Raw genomic sequence first — 19,670 nt, forward strand, 5'->3', positions numbered from 1 at the left:
ACACACAGATGCCCCACCAAGCCGCCCAGTTCTTGGGGTCAGTCCTGGGCCTTTTGGGGCCTAGACCCCCGCTTTGTTAGCCTCAGGCTATGCCTGTAAAGGCTCTGCCCGCCAGAGCTCTCTGTCGTCCTGCAGGCAAAATGGTGGCGCGTGCGCCAGCCAGGGCAAAAAAACCTCCTGGCTGGGTTGGCACCCCGATGGCCCCCCGAACAGCCCAGGGCCTGGGTGCAGGCCAACGCTCGTCGGGCTCAGACCCCCGGATTATGTTTGTGTACCTCAGTCTGTCGGATCTCTCTGGAGCCGAAACCCAGATCAGGACCACGTTTTTAAAGAAACCAAAATTCTCACTATAGTCCTTGGTGATTCTAACAAGGTAGCCAATGAAGATGAGCCAGAATAACATGAGCCCTGTATTTTTCTCGGTAGTACTGGAGTGTTTAGTAATCAACATCATCTTTCTGGGCCCAGAGGGCATCGGAGTTTGCCAACCTAGGCAAAATAGCTGCTTTTTTTTTTCTTGATGGCTTTGCACATAAGATTACAGATAACCTCAAGGAACTAATAAACACAAGTATGTCCGGAGTATCACAGTGTGATATCACAGAATATCACATAACAGCTATCATGTCTGACAGCTCCTGATAGCAATCACTGTTCATGACATTGACCCAGTCATCAGAGCCTTCTGTGAGTCTCAGTTCTTTCTCAGGTTGCAAATGAGACCAATAACACCTGCTTCACTGATTGACAGCAAACATTTAATAATTTTTGGTATGCAGTAGGTGATCAATAACAAATTAATAACAAATAACAAATTTAAAATCAGCGTAAGTGGTTCTTGATGGTTAGTTAATTTATCCAATTCTTGGATGGTCAAATTTATTTTTATAAGAATAAGATTTAATTTCCTGTGGACTTGCTGCTTGCTCACCTGCTCTTCAGAGACACCTCTAAAGTGATAACAAGAACCACAATAACATTCATAAGTGGTTACAATTTAATAATGTTGTGTCAGAGTATCTAAAGAGTGACCTTAATATTATGATTTAATTGGAACTGTAAATTAGAATATGCTGCCGTGTGCTTTTCTATGCTAAGGAGGTTGGGTAGGAGACAGTTGATCTTTAACCTTGTTGTTCCCACTGAGGTCTCCATAGGTAATCATAACTCTCCTTGCCCTGTAGGGCTTTCTTCAGTTGTTAATAGGTCTAGAGATTCTTGGGAAATATTTCTAATAATGTAGAGAGGTTTGCATCTAGGATGCAGAGAGTGTGAAGTATTTGCCTCAGGAGACGGCCCTAGAAGATGCTTTGCCTTTCTCTTAGTTACTAGTTCCCCTGCTTGTTGGAAACCCACCGAAATCTTCTCCCTCTTACAATCCAGCAGACACTGTCTTCTTTCTAAATGTCTGGTAGTTCATTTAACATCTCCCCATTTAAGATTGTGCCTATCACCTGAGACCCCACAGTAGACAGGGTGGACTTTACAGATCTCTATTTCTGATTCTCTAGATGCTTCCATACCTTTCAGTTCAGTTAACTAAAATCCAAACTGATCTCACATAGTACGCAAGGCTCTGCATATGTCTCTAGCCTTCCATTTTCATGTTGATGGCACTGGCCCTGTGCTCAGCCTGCTTCAGGACACTGCTCACCTTCTGTACCCCTCTCCCATCTGACTTGCCCCCTCCTGAACCCTGATGTCATACTCTAGCCCTCCTGTCTTTGTGAGGTTGGCTTCTTTGGGTCTCATATTAAAAGTCATCTCTCATTCTTCTAAGTGGACAGCATTAAACCAGTTCTTAAAGTCGTATTGCTATACACACAGATCAGTGCATCTCTCAACCTTTGTCAGAGGAGCTTCATTTTATAGTAGATGGGGATTAGCACGGAGACCTGCAACTAATCAGCATGCAGAAGTGCTCAGCCCTAAACAGGATGTCTGTATCATATATCTCTCCTCACGGATCAGGAATCTTCATGAAAAAGGGATCAGAAAAACTATAAGAGCCAGAGGTGGTGGATGTCTTCAAGGAAACAATGTTTTCTGGACACAAGAGAGCAGATGCATACATGTGAACTCACAGGGATTATGACAGCACACATGAGACCTGCTCAAGGGCAAGCCAGACCAAACCTCAGCACACAGAGGTCAGGGAGGTGGGCACAACTTCCATCCTCAGCTGAGGAGCTATTGTCTTTTGATAGCTGCTAGGGAAGGCAGAGTCAGGTTTTCTTTATACATAGGACCACTAGCATATTGACAACACTCCAGGGTAGGTCCCACACTACAGAGTAGTTGGCCAACACAAACTTGGACTCACCGGGTTTAAGAAACAGTCAGGAGAGTGAAGAGTAGGAGGATTTCATCAAGTGATATACATTGTATCAAATTCTCAGAGAAATTATTTTTTTTAAAGAAGGTGCCTAATTCAGTGCTAGTGAGATGATTCAGTGTTTAAATGCTTGCGGTACAAATATAATGACTAAATTTTGGTTCCTCAGAACCTACATAACATCCAGGTGGGTTTTGGCCTTCAAGAGGAAGATGGGATCTCCACATAAGCTGGCTAATGAGACCAGCTGGATAGATGAGCTCCGGTTTGTTTAAGAGACCCTGCCTGGATGGATCAGATAGAGGAGCAATCTAGGAGGATTCCAGATGTCAAACTTAGGCTTTCACATGCACACACACACACACACACACACACACACACACACGCACACATACACATAAATAGGAAATGAAAAAAGAAGCACAACTTTTAACCTTGTCTGAGAATGCTGTGCTCTCTTCTTCTGTATAGATTTTGTCTGCTTTCCTGTTGCTAGTCTGTCTTTCTATCCTAGTTTAAGTTTTTCAGGGACCAAGGCCACACCTCTCTCTTTTATTAGTTATATTCCAAATGGATATCTCATTGTAGTGCACACAGCAGGCATTAATGATTGAATGGGGAGTGAATGGCAATGTAACTGATGTAGGAAAATTCACAGTAGTCACAAAAAGGTTTCCTTGGGATGGTTGGCTAGAAAGATCTTAATATAACCAGCTAAACCTGGATTTGATATATGTTTGTTATTGTTCTTTGAGGAAAGGCTTGTAAGAGTCTAGAAAAATAGAGAGGTAGAGACAAATTATAGTCCCTTTATCTTTAGCGTTGTCCAGGAAAGGCAGAGTTTCAGACCAATTAACACCTTTGTCTGGAAATAACTCAGACTTTGATTTATCAACCATGTCTTGAGAGTTTGGTTATCAAGAATTGGAGCTCTTAAATTTGATCAATTCTGAGAGTGCTAACAGATCCAATCAGCTGAAATTCTGCTGTGTCTTGGTCTCTTACTGGGATCAGCCTGGTGACTGACCCAGTCTCTGCTTCTCTCTGACCCAGCCTCACAGTACCCTCACTCCCTGTGATGGCTAATCATTATTATCAGCTTTGTCTGCATTAGGAATCAACTAAACACAGGCTGCAAGTCACTCCAGTGAGGGATTTTCTTGATCAGCTAACTTCAAGCAGGACAACCCACCCTAAATGTGGTACCTTTTGATGGCATCTGTTTGTGCCTGCTTGTCCTCACCCTAGCTGGCAGGTTCAACTTATTCTCTTGCTCTGCCATTCCTACACTAATAGTAGAAGCAAATTCCTCATGGTTCCAATGTAGACTGTAGACCACTGGCTCTCCAGGGACCCTCCAGGCCTTTAGCACCAGATTAAGACTGCTGAGACACATAGCCACATGGACTGAGCAACTACAGTCTTCTTGGTTTCTCCTCTGTGAGATAGCTAGTGTTGGACTACTTGTACTGCACTTTGTAAGCTACTTTCACAAATCCCCCATATATATATATATAATATTATATTATAATAGAACACATATATGTATGTTATATATTTTTATTATTTCTGTTCCTCTAGAGAATCCTGTTAATACACACACGTTGTTAGGCTCTGGTTTTGTCTGTTCTTTCATCAATTTATGACCTTGGCCTTTTCTTCTCTCAGTTCAACTTCTACCCCCTCCTTACTTCCTGTGTGTGCTCTGATATAATAAGTTCAGTGCACAGACTTCAATTATAAGAATTTGTAATCCAGGGTATATCTTCATATCAATTGATTGACATTAAGCTTTCCCACCATAAAGGATATCTGACACCCCTACTGGTGGACTATGTCACTAGTCCAAGGCCCAGCTCTGTTAGAGTAGATGCCCAAGAAACAAAACAGGAAGGAAACAAAATTCCAGGACCTGTGAAGTATGAATTAGCACATACTCCTAGAAGAATACTGGGTTCCAGACAAGAGGAACATGATAAATGCATAAGTTAAGAACTTCTAAATATGGGAACTTTCACTCTTAGACCCAGAGCAGACTAGTTCCTTTTCCATATTCTGAAAAACATTGAGGCAGCTACTCTTGGACTAGGTATGAAGCTCCTGGTCTTGGTGCAGATGTTATTTCGAGAACACTGAGACTATTTTTAGCACTTCCTCCTCAGTTCTGATAACTCATGGCTCGTGGGAACAAGGCCGTGTAGCTGATGACCACAGCCTGCGCTCTGAAGTCTAGCCTAGGGTGTGCTATTATCTGTGACACTTGCCTGTACTATAAACAATGCACAGAATCTTTATCGGTTCTCCTTGCATCAAACCCTCGTCTCTCATATTTGAAATTACTATAAAACTAGTGGTAACGACAATAGTGCCATTCTAGATTAGCCAGGATAGGTGAGCTCATAAAGACATGGGTACAAATTCTGGCTTGTATATCTCTCTAAGCATCAGTTTTCTCTTAGTAGTATCAAAACTGCAAGGTCATGGTGATGATTCAATAATGATATGTAAAGCGAACTTCACACTCAATAAACATTCCTCCCTTCTCAAGTGTGTTGACTAGTTATGATGACATCTGGGAAGGATGCGAATTGAGAAATGTCACTTTAACGATGTAACGTCAGGAAGTGGGTGGCATGGATATTTTTAGTCCTAGTGTCTACACACGCTCCTGACATTATAGTACGGGGGTAGCTTCCTGCTCGTCTGTGAGTGACGCAGCTGTGCTCCACCACTCTGATCCAGTGTGATGAGCATCCCAGCCCCTTTCTCTCACTTAGACTAGTACCATCCCATTCAAAACGTCCATGGAGAAGAGAATCTTTGATTGAGTTCTGCTCAGTTCTATTAAATATTTCTTGAACCTACTCCTTCATCTCTGGTCCCTTCCTTTTATCCTGTCCCTCACCTCTGTCACAGTTTAGAAACTCACCATTGCCTACACATGTCACTGCACCAGCCTCATGGCAGGTCCCTGTACTGCCAGGTTCTTCCTCTCCAATCTGTCCTTCCCACACAATCTTTCAGAAATGTGCACAGGATGCTGCTGTCCCCTTTGCTAGAAACCCTCAGTGGCAAAGTCTTCTGACCACAGTGGTTCTCACTCTGTGTTCACATTCATTGTTTTGTCACATAGGTGCTGAGGCAGGGCCAGCTATCCATTCAACAAATATTTGTTGAACATCTACTGTGTCAGTTACTAGTGAGTGTTTGGGACATAATGGGTAAATGTCTCCATGTTGTCAGAAACTTGTTAGCAACAAGGGTGAGAGCTCTCACAATTGCATGTAATTTATTTGACTATTATAGAGGATGCATTTTATTTCTGTAATAACATTACCCTAAATCACTTGCATGGTGATGTGCTTTGTGGTGGGCAATGGAGGGGGATTTATAGCTAGCAGTAAGGGAGTGTGCAGAAATCTGAGCATGCCTTCGGCAGAGACAATATGAGCACTGCCATAGGGCCCGTATCAGAAGGAGGAAATCAAATGCTGCTGCTTACCTACAATATAGCAGTGAAAACTGTGTCTGTGCATGCACATGTGTGTATGTGTATGCACATGCATGTGCATGTGTCTATATTTGTGTGAGTGTGTTTGTGTGTACTTGCTGTGCATGCACATGTGTACACATGGGCCAATCTCCTGTGTTGTTCCCCAGACTAGCACCTTCCTTCCTTCCCTTCCTTTCTTCCCTTCCTTTCTTCCCTTCCTTTCTTCCCTTCCTTCCTTTCTTCCCTTCCTTCCTTCCTTCCTTCCTTCCTTCCTTCCTTCCTTCCTTCCTTCCTTCCTTCCTTTCTTCCTTCCTTCCTTTCTTCCCTCCCTCCCTCCCTCATTTCTTGCCTCCCCCCTTCTTTCCTCTCTCTCTCCCCTTCCTCCCCTCTCTCCCCTTCCTCCCCTCTCTCCCCTTCCTCCTTTCTTTCTTTTTCTTTCTCTTCTTTCTCTTCTTTCTCTTCTTTCTCTTCTTTCTCTTCTTTCTTTCTTTCTTTCTTTCTTTCTTTCTTTCTTTCTTTCTTTCTTTCTTTCTTTCTTTCTTTCTTTCTAGGTAGGGCCTCTCTCACTGGCCTATAGGCTAGGCCGGCTGGCCAGCAATCTGTAAGGATCTGCCTGTCTCCATCTTCCCAATTCTGAAGTTGATTCTGAGGGACCATCTTCAAGTCCCCATGCTGGTAAGGCAAGCATGTTGCTGATGGAGCATCCCCCCACCCTAGTACATGCCCCTCCAATCTCTTTATTTGGCCTCTCCTTGCCCCTGCAGCTCATTCTTGACTATAGATTCCTTGCACCATGTAGTAACTGATCTCTACTCCTCCAAGGCATTTGGCAGGGACTTTCCTTTCCCAACAACAGAAGCATTTTGGTTGAAGATGACTGCAAAACATAAACCGAAGGCCAGAGTCCCATCCCTGTGGGAGAAGATCTAAGTTAATCTTGTAAAATAAAAATCAGGAATGACAGAGGAATTTGATGAGTATATCAGGATGATGCTAATAGATTGCATTTCTAGTGCTTTATAGAGTCATTTCTTAGAAGCTAATGAAAATAGACATAGCCATAATAATAAACATGAGGGTGTATTGGTATTAATAGTTGTTATTCGATCAAAAGTATGTATAGATGCATTGCAGGAAAATAGTTATGGAGAATGAAGAGTAAAATGTGATACAAGACTTCACTTTATGCTATACTCATGTGAGAAGAGAACAGATGAAAATGTGCTGTGGAAAGTTCTGTACCACAAGGCAACCCTCAAAAGACCCCAGAAAAACATAGTGTTCCTGAACGAAATTATAGTAACCTGAACATCACAACATGGACTTGTCTTAGAATTTTACTACTGTGAACAGACACCATGACCAAGGCAAGTCTTAAAAAGAATGTATTCAATTGGAGATGGCTTACAGGTTCAGAGATTCAGTCCATTATCAAGGAAAGAACACAGTGCAGGAGGACCTGAGAGTTCTACATCTTCACCTGAAGGCTGCTAGCAGAATACTGGCTTCCAGGCAGTTAGAAAGAGGGTCATAAAGCCCACACACAGAGAGATATACTTCCTCCAACAAGGCCACACCTACCCCAACAGGGCCACACCCTAACCTTTTTTTAATTTTTTTATTCGATATAATTTATTTACATTTCAAATGATTTCCCCTTTTCTAGCCCCCCACTCCCCGAAAGTCCCGTAAGCCCCCTTCTCTTCCCCTGTCCTCCCACCCACCCCTTCCCACTTCCCCATTCTGGTTTTGCCGAATACTGTTTCACTGAGTCTTTCCAGAACCAGGGGCCACTCCTCCTTTCTTCTTGTACCTCATTTGATGTGTGGATTATGTTTTGGGTATTCCAGTTTTCTAGGTTAATATCCACTTATTAGTGAGTGCATACCATGATTCACCTTTTGAGTCTGGGTTACCTCACTTAGTATGATGTTCTCTAGCTCCATCCATTTGCCTAAGAATTTCATGAATTCATTGTTTCTAATGGCTGAATAGTACTCCATTGTGTAGATATACCACATTTTTTGCATCCACTCTTCTGTTGAGGGATACCTGGGTTCTTTCCAGCATCTGGCAATTATAAATAGGGCTGCTATGAACATAGTAGAGCATGTATCCTTATTACATGGTGGGGAATCCTCTGGGTATATGCCCAGGAGTGGTATAACAGGATCTTCTGGAAGTGAGGTGCCCAGTTTTCGGAGGAACCGCCAGACTGCTTTCCAGAGTGGTTGTACCAATTTGCAACCCCACCAGCAGTGGAGGAGTGTTCCTCTTTCTCCACACCCTCTCCAACACCTGCTGTCTCCTGAATTTTTAATCTTAGCCATTCTGACTGGTGTAAGATGAAATCTCAGGATTGTTTTGATTTGCATTTCCCTAATGACTAATGAAGTTGAGCATTTTTTAAGATGCTTCTCTGCCATCCGAAGTTCTTCAGGAGAGAATTCTTTGTTTAACTCTGTACCCCATTTTTTAATAGGGTTGTTCAGTTTTCTGGAGTCTAACTTCTTGAGTTCTTTATATATATTGGATATTAGCCCTCTATCTGATGTAGGATTGGTGAAGATCTTTTCCCAATTTGTTGGTTGCCGATTTGTCCTCTTGATGGTGTCCTTTGCCTTACAGAAACTTTGTAATTTTATGAGGTCCCATTTGTCAATTCTTGCTCTTAGAGCATACGCTATTGGTGTTCTGTTCAGAAACTTTCTCCCTGTACCGATGTCCTCAAGGGTCTTCCCCAGTTTCTTTTCTATTAGCTTCAGAGTGTCTGGCTTTATGTGGAGGTCCTTGATCCATTTGGATTTGAGCTTAGTAGCCACACCCTAACCTTAACCCTAACCCTAACCCTAACATGGGGAGGGGGGATCTGGGAAAAGGGAAATCATTTGGAATGTAAACAAAGAATATAGAAAATAAAAATATTAAAAAGGATGTCTATTTGGAGCATTGTCTCCTATTATTTGATGACTTCAATTATATTCAAATGTGTACATATTTTAGGAAACTTCCACAGTAGTGGGTTTCCATATGCTTTCTTAAATAACCTATAGTGTTTTTTGAAAACACTATATTCCCTCTCTACATTCCCTCCTTTACCCTTCTCCCCTACTCCCCCAGGATGATAAAGGCTTCATAAAAATAATTAGAAATGTTCCTTCAGGTTCTATTTTGCAGAATACTTTGAGGAGTATTGGCATTAATTCTTCATTCAAGGTTTGATAGAATTTTGCACTGACTGTTTGGCTCTGGACTGTTTTTTGATTGGGAAAATCAAAACTACTATTTTTGTCTTACTAGGGATTATGAGTCTGTTAAATTTCTTAATTTATCTTGATTTAACTTTGGTTAAACTTGATTTAACACACACACATATATGTATGTATATATATATATATATATATACTCATGTATTTATTTTAGGTTCTTCAGTTTTGTAGAGTACAAATTTTAAAGTATGTCCTTATCAGTCTCTGAACTTCCTTAGTGTCTTATGTGATATTCCCTTTTTCTTCTGTAATTTAATTAATTTGGATCTTTTCTCTCCATCTTTTGGTTATCTTGCCTAAATATTTGTCAATATTTGTTTTTTAAAAGCCAAATCTGTTTTATTGATTTGTTTTTATTTTACTGACTTCAGCCTTCATGTTGGTTATTTCCTCTTATCTACTTATGTGTGTTATTTCTTCTTGTTCTAGAGCTTTCAGTTGTGTCATTAAGTTACTTATGTGACATAACTTCAGTCTTTGTTTGTTTTGCTTTTTAATGTAGGTATTTGGTCCCATCAACTTGCTTCTTAGAACTGCCTTCATTGTGTCCATAGGTTAGGTATGCTGTGTTTTTATTCCCATTCAATTTTAAAATGTTTTATTAATTTTTTAAATTTATTTTTATTTTTTATTTATTTTCTAAATTCTTTGTTTACATTCCAAATGATTTCCCCTTTCCCAGTTCCCCCCTCCCCATATGTCCCATAGGCCCTCTTCTCTCCACCCATTCTCCAATCACCTCCTCCCTTTTCTCTGTCCTGCTACTCCCCTACAATGCTGGATCAAGCCTATCCAGAATCTGGGCCCTCTCCTTACTTCTTCATGGGAGTCATTTGATATTCTAATTGTGTCTTGGGTATTCAGAGCTTCTGGGCTAATTAATATCCACTTATCAGTGAATGTATTCCATGTGTATTCTTTTGTCATTCGGTTTCCTCACTTAAGGATGATATTTTCTAGTTCCAACCATTTGCTTAAAAATTTCATGAATTCATTGTTTTTAATTGCTGAGTAGTATTCCATTGTGTAAATATACCACATTTTCTGTATCCATTCCTCCATTGAGGGACATCTGGGTTCTTTCCAGCTTCTGGCTATTATAAATAAGGCTGCTATGAACATAGTGGAGCATGTGTCCTTATTGCATGCAGGGGAATCCTCTGGGTATATGCCCAGGAGTGGTATAGCTGAGTCCTCTGAAAGTGTCATGTCCAGTTTTTTGAGGAATTGCCAAACTGATTTCCAGAGTGGTTGCACCATCTTACACTCCCACCAGCAGTGGAGCAGTGTACCTCTTTTCCCACATCCCTGCCAACACCTGCTGTCTCCTGAGTTTTTAACCTTAGCCATTCTGACTGGTGTGAGGTGAAATTTCAGGGTTGTTTTGATTTGCATTTCCCTAATGGCTAATGATGTTGAGCATTTCTTAAGGTGCTTCTGCGCCATCCGAATTTCTTCAGGTGAAAATTCTTTGTTTAGCTCTGTACCCCATTTTTCTGATATATTTTTTATTTACATTTCAAATGATTTCCCCTTTTCTGGCCCCCCACTCCCTGAAAGTCACACAAGCCCCCTTCCTTCCCCCTGTTCTCCCACCCACCCCTTCCTACTTCCCTATTCTGGTTTTGCCTTATACTGCTACACTGAGTCTTTCCAGAACCAGGGGCCACTCCTCCGTTCTTCTTGTACCTCATTTGATGTGTGGATTATGTTTTGGGTATTCCAGTTTTCCAGGCTAATATCCACTTATTAGTGAGTGCATACCATGATTGATCTTTCTGCTGTTTTTGCTATTATCTGATAACTGGCTTTAATACAGAGTAGTCAGAAAGGATGCAGAGCATCACTTCATTTTCCTTGTATCTGTTGAAACTTGCTTTGTGTCCTAATATGAGGTTAATTTGGGGGAAAGTTCCAGGAGATGCTGAGAAGAAGGCATACTGGTGTTAGGGTAGAATGTTCTGTAGATGTCTGCAAGGTCCATTTGACTTATGTTGTTATTTGGCTACAGTTTTTCTCTGTTTAGTTTTTGTCTTAGTGACCTATCAGTGATAGTGGGTACTGAAGTCACCACTATCACTGTGTGAGGGTCAATATGATTTTAGTTGTAGCAGTGTATCTTTTATTAACCTGTGTGCCCTTGTGTTTGGTGTATAAATATTTAGAATGTTGGAATATACTCTTGGTGAATTTTTCCTTTGATAAGAATGTAATATTCTTCTCCATATCTTCAAATTAATTTTGGCTTGAAGTCTATTTTGTCAAATATGAAATTGTTACACCTGCTTTTTTCTTGCATATATTTGCTTGCAATAGTTTTTCCCATTCTTTTACTGTGAGTTAATGTCTATCTTTGATGATAAGGTTTGTTTCTTGGATGCATCAAAAAGATTGCCTTAGTCAGGATTTCTATTCTGCACAAAACATCATGACCAAGAAGCAAGTTGGGGAGAAAAGGGTTTATTCAGCTTACAGTTTCTACATTGCTGTTGATTACCAAAGGAAGTCAGGACTGGAGCTCAAGCAGGTCAAGAAGCTGTATGAGCTGGTGCAGAGGCCATGGAAGGATGTTTTTTACTGGCTTGCTTCCCCTGGCTTGCTCAGCTTTCTTTCTTATAGACCCCAAGACTACCAGCCCAGGGATGGCACCACCCAAAATGGGCCCTCCCCTCTTCTTCACTAATTGAGAAAATGCCTTACAACCAGATCTCATGGAGACATTTCCTCAACTGAAGCTCCTTTCTCTGTGATAAATCCAGCCTGTGTCAAATTTGACACACAAAACCAGCCAGTACAAAGATGTATCCCATTTTCTAGTCTAGTAGGTTAGCCTTTCTTTTTCTTGAAGAATTGATACCATTAATATTGAGAGTTATTATTGAGTAATGTTGACTGAGTCCTATTACTTTGTTGTTGTGGTATAGCTGTTCTCCCCTTTGGTTTACTGCTCTTGGATTATTTGTTCCTTGTATCCTCTTGTCTTTGTGGGGTGGGTGCTGTTGTCTACTTCAGAGTTTAGGCAAGCTGCAGAGTTCCTGGTAGAGTGCTTCTGCAATTATGTGGGTGCCACAGAGAAATGGAGATGAGCTAGGGGGAAAAGTGGACTCTCAGCCTAGGACGGCCACTGGAGGTATCTGGTAGAAAATGTTTCCATGGCTCAGTGGATGACACTAAGGAATGGAGATGTCCTAGAAGGAGGACTGAGGAGGTCCACAGAAAGGAACCTGGGAGACCCTGGGTCTGAAGAAAGGTAGAGTGGGAGGAGAAGCTCCTGCAGGCAGCCTGCAGCAGGACTAAGGATCAGTATGGAAAGACAGAGGCTGATCTTCACTAGGTTTTATGGTAACACCCGAGAGGAAAGTTTCAAGTTAGCATAGATATTCCTGGACAGGAGCCAGTGGTGTGTGTTTGGATGGAGTGGCTCTGAAGATGTTTCTTTCAAGAACATAAAAAATGGTGGTCAATTGATGTGCCAGAATGGGAAGATACCCAGGGGGACCTCCACCCTCTCAGAGGGCTAAGAGAGGGGGGTTTAAGGATTGTTGAATGGGTGACGAGGAGGAGGGGCAGTGAGCAGGATGTAAAGTGAATAAATAAAAATAAAATGAAAAAAAACGGTGGTTGAGAGTTTATCAGGACACAATCCTTTCAGAGATGAACGAGAACTGAAAGATACCATAGAATGTGTTTAAGTGGAAGCAGAAAACAGAAGAACATGAGGCTCCAGGCAGTCAGTGGGGAAAAATAGAGGAAACTGGCCAAGAGCTGGAAGCCTCTGCATTTGAGGAAAGTATGGGGGACTGTGTGGGAAGGTATTACAATTAGGAAGGTAGCCCCATCCCTGTCTGTGCAGCCATAACCAGGACACTGCAAGTTCCCTCTCATGTAGGTTATTTTGGAGCTTATTGTTGTGTGGTCTCTCTCTGATCAGAAAGGGAATGCAGTGAGGGGCCGTTCTGGGGTGACCCTCACTTTGTAATTAACCCTCCTCATTAGTGGCTCACTTGCTTCTGATGGGCAGCACTCACATGTTTGTGGTTATGTAACTGCCAAGCAGGGCTGGGCAAGCCATTTGTTGGCATCCTAATTGTGTCCAATCACAGGGAAATGAATTGCAGTAAGAAGAGTAATGAGCAAAGGAGTACCCTGGCAGTCAGCCACAGGCTCCACCCTGTCAGCTGCGAAGCCTGGCAATCGGTGTTGAAGCAAAGCTCTGTGGTAGACAGTGCCTGCTGAGGAATGCCAAGGGGGCTGGAGGGGGCTGGGAGGGGGCTGGGAACAGGGAAAGAATACTTTTTTTATTAGATATATTCTTAATTTACATTTCAAATGTCCCCTTTCCTGGTTTCCTCCCCGAAAAATCCCCTAACCCATCCCCCCCCCCTGTCCCCGTTCACCAACCCACCCACTCCCGCTTCCCTGTCCTGGCATTCCCCTATACTGGGGCATCTAGCCTTCTCAGGACCAACGGCCTCTCCTCCCTTTGATGTCCAGCAAGGCCATCCTCTGCTGCATATGCATCTGGAGCCATGGGTCCCTCCATGTGTACTCTTCGGTTGACGGTTTAGTCCCTGGGAGCTCTGGGGGTACTGGGTGGCTCATATTGTTCCTTCTATGGCACTGCAAAGCCCTTCAGCTCTTCAAGTCCTTTCTCTAGCTCAGTTCAATGGTTGGCTGAGAGTCTCCCCCTCTGTATTTGTCATGCACTGGCAGAGCCTCCCAGGTGATAGCTGTATCAGGCTCCTGTCAGCAAGCACTTGTTGGCATCCACAATAGTGTCTGGGTTTTGTAACTGTATATGGAATGGGTCCCTAGATGGGGCAGCCTCTGGATGGTCTTTCCCTTAGTCTCTTCTCCACACTTTGTCTCTGTATCTCCTCCTGTGTGTATTTTGTTCCCCCTCCTAAGAAGGACCAGAGTATCCATACTTTGCTCTTCCCCCTTCTTGGGCATCATTTGATATGTGAAATGTGTCTTGGGTATTCCAAGCTTCTGGGCTAATAGCCACTAATCAGTGAGTACATACCATGAGTGTTCTTTGGTGAATAGTTTTAGCTATCCTGGGTTTTTCATTATTCCAGATGAATTTGGGAATTGCTCTTTGTAACTCTATGAAGAATTGAGTTGGGATTTTGATGGGGATTGAAATGAATCTGTATATTGCTTTTGGAAAGATGGCCATTTTTACTATATTAATCCTGCCAATCCACAAGCATGGGGGAATCTTTCCATCTTCTGAGGTCTTCTTCTATTTCTTTCTTCAGAGACTTGAGGTTTTTGTCATACAGATTTTTCACTTGTTTGGTTAGAGTCACACCAAGTTACTTTATATTGTTTGTGACTATTGTGAAGGAAAGAACACTTAAGTGAAAGAGAGAAGGGAGAATTCCAGCCCTTCCTTTTCTTATGAACTCTCATTTTCTCTCCTTTCTGTTTTACTTCTTCTGATCCCTGAGAATCTTCAATGATACCTCAGCCTTTGTGCTAACCAGAGTTCTCTAAAGAGAGAGATAAGCAGGCGTTTGATGAATACATATGTATATGTGTCCATATAGAAATGAATGACCTGAGGTATACAGAGATACATATACACTTTATATGTGCACACACACATTCTATAGACTGTTCATAGATTTAAATAGATTTGGTTTGTGATGAGGTATTGGTGAAGAGGCCCCACAGTCTGTGAGCCTGGATATTTGAAGAGCCGGAAAAGCTGTGCTGTAAAGATCTGAGAAGAGGAACAAAGGGTAGGAGAGTATGCATATCCCAGCCCAGTGGTCAGGCAAAGAAAGGATTCACCTTCCTCTTCCCCTTTTGGGGGGTAGGGGCTTATTGCATTGGAAGATGTCCACTCATATTGAGGAGGGTCATCTGCTTGCCCAGTCTACCAATATAGATGCTGCTCTCTTCCAGGAGCACCTCTGGCTATATAGGCATCCTATAGTCAGTTTGATACAATGCATTTGTCACCTTGTAGTGATGTGAGCTGAGGGACGCAAGGAGAGGGCAGGGCAGGGAACACAGAGGAAGTCGCATGCCTGTAATCTCAGCACTCTGGGAGGCAGAGGCAGGCAGATTTCTGAGTTCAAGGCCAGCCTGGTCTACAGAGTAAGTTCCAGGACAGCCAGGGCTATACAGAGAAACCCTGTCTCAAAGAAAGAAAGAAAGAAAGAAAGAAAGAAAGAAAGAAAGAAAGAAAGAAAGAAAGAAAGAAAGAAAGAAAGAAAGAAAGAAAGAAAGAAAAAGAAAAGAAAAAAGAAAAAAGAAAAAGGGAAAGAAAAGGGAAAAGGAAAAGAAAGTAGATGTCAACAATGTTATAGATAAAAAGAAAACAGTTTCATTCGTGTTTGTCCTCCATCTGCTTGGGTTTACTGTGGCTGCTCCTAGTGTGGCAGCAGAGCCATTGCTAGTGGCAGACCCTAGACTGCACGTGCAGTGGATGCTGTTCTGGGAATCTTAACAACACGAACTCCAGTGCTGTCTGATGGCAGGCATGGGAACTCCAGAGCTGTAAGAATCTACTACCATCTACGAGGGAAATTAGGAGGAATAAAAATGTCATAGAATGAGATTGGTTCTCTATAGAAATGTCCTAAGAGTTAATAAAATGGACAGTTAGTAAAAGACAGTCAGTAAAAAGGAGTTGGGAGTGGTACTAAGTCCATCAAGCCTCAGCCAAGAGGAAGAATGCATGTCTTTTAATTTTTATTTTATTTCTGCTTTTCTCATTTTAAGTTTTTTTGTTTTTTATTTTTGAGAATTTCATATATGCATGTAATATATTTTAATCAAATCTATCCCTCTCCTCAAATTCTTCTCCCATCCAAACTCCCTCTTCCAAAACTTAGTTTTTGTTGTTGCTGCTGAATCCACTGAGTGTGCTTCCTGCTTCCTGTGTGGGCATGGTGTAAGACTGTCTACTGTGGCATGCGGAGGACAGCCTCTCAGGGGCCTCATCTAAGGAGAAAACTCTCTTTCCCCTGCAGCCATCAGTTGCCAATAGCTTCTCAGCTGCAGTGGGATTCATGAACCCCTCCCCACAGTGGATTTTAGCTGGCTTGGTGTTGTGCAGGTCTTACTCATGCATTTTTGGCTGCTGTGGATACATGTCCTGCCATGTCTGCATAGTACTGCATCACTACAGATATCCACCACCCGTGGCTCTTGAAGTCATTTTGCTCCCTCTGCCATGATGATTCCTGCACTTTGCAGGGAGGGCATGTGATATAGAAGTTCCATTTGGGGCTGAGTACTCACCACTGCCTCTTGTTCTCTGCATGTTGGTCAGTTGTGGGTCTCTTCTGTATCAGTCACTATCTACTATAAAAGGAAGCTTCTCCAATGAGGACCAACCTATGGGATGATGATAGGAACTTAGGACTGTATTTACTATTATGTCCATTTATTGTTATTAGGTTCTTTCCTAAACCATTGGTTTTTGGTCCAGTTAATGGGATGAGTTCTATTTTATGAATCTTGCCTTCAATACAACAGGAGGTGCTTGGTTTCTTCCATAACACTCATACCACTAAAGCACCAGTGGGCATGTCTTGACAGGTCAGTCATATCGTAGCTCAGAGGATTTGCAGCTGGCTAAGACTGTTGGTTACTTCCCCCATCCCAGTAGCATTCATAGAATCATCTAGCACTCTGAAACCTAGCCAGTTGAGACAAAGCTTCTATATCAGCACCAGCTTTATCTCACTACATTCTATGACTCAAATACAGGGGTCTTCAGCAATAGTGTTTTACCATCAAGTTATGAAGAACAACTTAAAAAGAGATAACTCATATCTGGCACTGGGAGTTTTATTTAATGGCCTAAGCCATCTGGGGAAGGTATTGCCCATTGTGTGGAACTCCATTTAAATTCGTGTGTGTGTATATATATATATATATATATATATATATATATATATATGTGTGTGTGTGTGTGTGTGTGTGTGTATGATAAGTGATATATATGTGATATATGTGTGTGTGTGATATGTGATATATATGTGATATATATGTGTGTGTGTGAGATATATGTGATATATATATATGTGTGTGTGTGTGTGTGTGTGTGTGTGTGTGTGTATGTATTAGAAAGTTTCTATAGAAATGAGGTTTTCTAAGGTCATTAGTGTTAGCTGTCCCTCCATGTAGTCACTCTTACTTTGCCCTCACATCACCCCCCTATTTAAGTCTTTGTGTTTCATTATTCTCCTTTCCTCTTTATAGCACCTGCCTTACCTTGAAGACTCCTTCATAGCCCCTTGCTAGTTTCCTTCTGTTCCTACTCCAATTTAAACTAACAATTGGAGATAGCATCCACATATGACAGAGAACAGGGGTGTTTATTTTTCTGGGTTTGGGTTACCTCACTCAGAATGATTAGATCCAGCTCTATCCATCTACCTGAAAGCTTCATAACTTCACTTTCCTTTATTTTTTTGAGTTTGTGGATGGGGGGTTGGGGGTTGGGGTCTGAAACATACATGCATATGTATGTGTGTATATGTTTGGGTGGGTACACATGTATATGTGAGTACATGGTATATGTGTGTGTGTGTGTGTGTGTGTGTGTATGTGTGTGTGTGTGTGTGTGTGTGTGTAGGTCAGAGGCCATCCTCAGGTGTCATTCTTCAGGTATTGCCCACTTTATTTTTGACAGAAGATCTCTCATTGGCTTAGAGCTCTGCTGGCAGCCAGTGAGACTCAGGGTTCTGCCTGTTTCTACCTCTCCACTGCTGGAAGGAAAGGCATGCCACCATTACCAACATTTTTGTTTGTTTGTTTGTTTTGAGACTGGGTTTCTCTGAGTAGCTCTGGCCATCTTGGAACTCTCTATAGACCAGGCTGGCCTCATACTCAGAGATCTGCCTGCCTCTGCCTCCTGAGTGCTGTGATTACAAGCAGACTTCTTTTTCCAGCTTTGTTCTGTGGGTTCTGAGAATGGAACTCAGCTCACCAAGCTTAAAAGGCAAGCACTTTACCTACTGCACCATTGTCCCAGCCAAAGAGTACACGCCTTTAATGTCCATGCCTTTGGTTATAGCTGGAATAAAATAATGGGTCAAAATAGAAGGGAGAATTTGAGAGAGAGAGAGAGAGAGAGAGAGAGAGAGAGAGAGAGAGAGAGAGAGAGAGAGAGAGCAGGAGTAAGCTTGGTTGGAGACCCTAATGGCCAGATTGGTGTTTGAGTATTTACGCTTGTGCAGACAAGAGGGTCTGAAAGTTAGACAATGTTCTCTTGATCCAGAAAAATGAACCTGTTGTAGCAAGAATGCTTTACAAAAGTCTATCATGGCCCAGTGAAAGTTTCATTAGGACCATGAGCCTGTACTCATATACTCATTCTACAAGATGTCTGTATTACAGACATTACTATTAATAGTAATTTGGTTTCTGGTTTAGTGGAGGGTGTACTGTTATAGGCTCTGAGCAAGGGAGAGTGGCCAGAGATAAAACTGATGGGAAGGCAAGTCCCAGAAGGGATAGAGCCAGTACAGTGTGCTCAGGGAATTGAGGCCTGCCTGAGGGCTGCTGCAGGAAGCAGGAATTTGTTTACAAGGGAAAAAACTCCCAACTTGAGTAGCCCAAAGTCAAAAGAGAAATGTGTTAGTTTGGAATCTAAGGGAGGAAGGAGTAGCACATTCTGACAGAAGTCAAAGATGAGACTCAGCTCAGGACACCAGGGGTGGGATGAGGAGGGTTGGGGAGTGGGCTGTGGGGTCTGGGACATGGACACAACTTATTACTTTCCCTTCCTCCTTCTACATTTGAGCTCCTGTCTCTCTTCCTGTATTCCAACTTCAAGTGCTAAGAAAGCAGGCCCCCATAGCTCCTGTGATTCCCTACACGTGGCTTCCATCACTGGAGAGGGGCTTGCTTCACTTCCTGTCCCAGGCCAGACACTCTGGAGCGGTTTGTCGTCCCGTTTAGGTCAACTGTCCACTAGGACGAAGTATCTGTTTCTGGAAGCAGGAGTAAAGCAAGGAGCTCCTCATCTCACCTGTGAGTTTGAAGGCTGGGTAGGGAGAACTGGGCGTCAGCGCAACAATGTCTACTGCAGCAATGCCCACCGAACAATCTCTGACTTCCAAATCAGCATCCTAGGCTATGCATCCTCACACTTGAGAAGTCTGATGCTGTAAGAGTCAGTGATTGATTAATGGGCATTGTGTATAAACAGCTTTGAGGAGAGCCTGGCACATAATAATCCTACCTGGGGATTAAGAATAGATGTTGGTGTGGTAAGGATTCAGTGTTGGACACTCAAAGCTAATATTCGGGGGTCTTAGATCCTGCCAAGGCAAGGGCAGCTTGAGCTCCCAGCCAATTCCTGCCACCCCTCATTTGATGCCTCTTATGTCTTTATCTTCGATGACAGGAGTTTGGTGGCTGTCAGGACCTCCTGTTAGTAAGTAATGGCAAGTGTCCTGCAGGAACCACATTAGGCTGCTGCCACTCATTGCCAAACAGTGTTAGACACTCAATACGCAGCTGATAACAATGACTGATAAATTAAAACTGACAGGGGAATTCTTCCCATTATTCATGCATCTCTATTTGAATAAGCTAAGGT

The sequence above is a fragment of the Apodemus sylvaticus genome, chromosome 1 (genome assembly GCF_947179515.1).
Source record: "Apodemus sylvaticus chromosome 1, mApoSyl1.1, whole genome shotgun sequence".
Lineage (NCBI taxonomy): Eukaryota > Metazoa > Chordata > Mammalia > Rodentia > Muridae > Apodemus > Apodemus sylvaticus.